This window comes from Gavialis gangeticus, unplaced genomic scaffold (assembly GCF_001723915.1).
Source record: "Gavialis gangeticus isolate Ggan-Ray unplaced genomic scaffold, GavGan_comp1, whole genome shotgun sequence".
Taxonomy (NCBI): Eukaryota; Metazoa; Chordata; order Crocodylia; family Gavialidae; genus Gavialis; species Gavialis gangeticus.
The window spans coordinates 721,807-723,499 of NW_017729027.1; the positions used below are offsets into that span (position 1 = coordinate 721,807).

The following is a 1,693-nucleotide window of genomic DNA, read 5'->3' on the forward strand; positions in this document are numbered from 1 at the left end:
TTCATTTCCTTTTGGTTTTCCTTTCCCGGCTGCTGGGATGCACGGGGGGAGCCCGTGGGCAGAGGGTGTCCTCACACCCAATGCGACATCTCTGGGTTTCTCGGCTGAGTTGCACTCAAGTGTGTATGGTGCTAATGTTGCACGAGGGCCACCACCTGCGGCACCATGAAAGGCTCAAGGGTGCCTCTGGGAGGATTGCGGTTGTTGATAAACGTGAGGTGAAATGAAGATGGGAAATGTGGAGTGGGGGTGGGGAGAGTGCTAACTTTTTTTAGGACGCAACCATCAGAAAACCAGGCCACCATCAGTGAAGGCATAAAATGGTTGGAGAGGACAGTCGTTTTCATTAAAGGTCCTGAAATGAGCCTAGCACTTGTGGCCGCTGCTTGCCATTGTGTATGACTTAAAAAAACAAGGTATTGTACATTTGGCTGCAATGTGTAATCTGTTTGGCAACCTGCAGCTAACTCCCGCTGTTCCTTGTATGTTGCCAGTCTCCTCCAATTCCTGTCTGAAGCCGCAGTGGTATTGTCAGTGCAAGTGGAGTTGGGCATGACCTATTGGTTGACATACCTGGCCTTCCCCATGAGCAGTGACTCTTACACAGAAGAAGAGAGCAAACTTCGTGTCTGTAAACACTGGACCTTTGTTGCGGGGTGTGCTGTCCTCTTGGGATGCAGTAAAAGGAACTATGTTATGTCGTAGACAAGAGAGAGGTAGCTGGTCATGGGAATCTGAAGTTAGGAGGCACTGTTTTGTTTTTTTTTTTAAAACAGACAAAGACCCATGGGTCTCAAGAGGCTGCTAGCTGGGTGGTCCTATTTGCAGTTGAGTAAGGAACATCTATAATGTGTTCTTAGTAGATCATGTGACCCAGGCTGCACTAGGATGCAGTCAGTTGTTTGGAGTAATTTAATTTACAGTACTGAAATGTATGAAAATGGAAGATTGTTTCATCATTTTTTTTTAAAGTTTTTATATCAGCTCCGAATTTCCTGGGTATTTTCCCTGTTAATTTATTAACACTACATGGTCTTCTGCTTATAGTTTGACTTTTGTCAAAAACATTGTATAAGAACAGAGTAGTTTCCTTTTATGTGTTCTTTTCCATGTACCATGCTTGCACTGAAATAGATACATTTTGTTAATTTGCTCTTTAAGTATACGTCAAAACTTATTTCACCAAATGCATAAGCTTCAGAGTAATACACAGAAATAGTTTATAGTTATAGGAAACACATTAGACATGCCTGATCAAAGGAGAGGAGGGCTGGAGGGGACTTCACAGTGTTATCTAGTACAGCCCTCTGCTCAAGGTAGGATAATCCCTGACTAAGCCATCCTAGCTAAGTTTCTGTCTAACCTGCTCTTGGAAAACCTCCAAGGATGGAGATTCCACAATTTCGTGATGAGTCTCAGTCAGGAAGTTCCTCTTAATCTCCAACCTACATTTCCCTTGCTGAAACTTGAGGAGACTGTTCTCTTTTGAAAGAAGCCCTGCCAGGTAGAGACATTTGGGAGTGATTTAACCCTGGCTGTTCCCAGGTTATTTTTCTCCGCGAGTGGCCATTTTTATTTTTGGTGAAAAGTCTGACCATCTGTACACTTGTGGTTTCTCCAAAGAGAGCAGTGACTCTCCCAGGAAAAAATGAATGTTTCATAGATTTCATAGATTTCATAGATTTAGGGTCGG

The 1,693-nt window shown here is 43.5% G+C and overlaps 1 protein-coding gene across 4 annotated transcripts in view; it reads left to right on the forward strand.

Moving 5' to 3' along the window:
- UBE2J1 (ubiquitin conjugating enzyme E2 J1) overlaps positions 1-1,693 on the forward strand; it is an 86,640-nt gene that overhangs the window by 4,005 nt on the left and 80,942 nt on the right. The window lies entirely within an intron of this gene.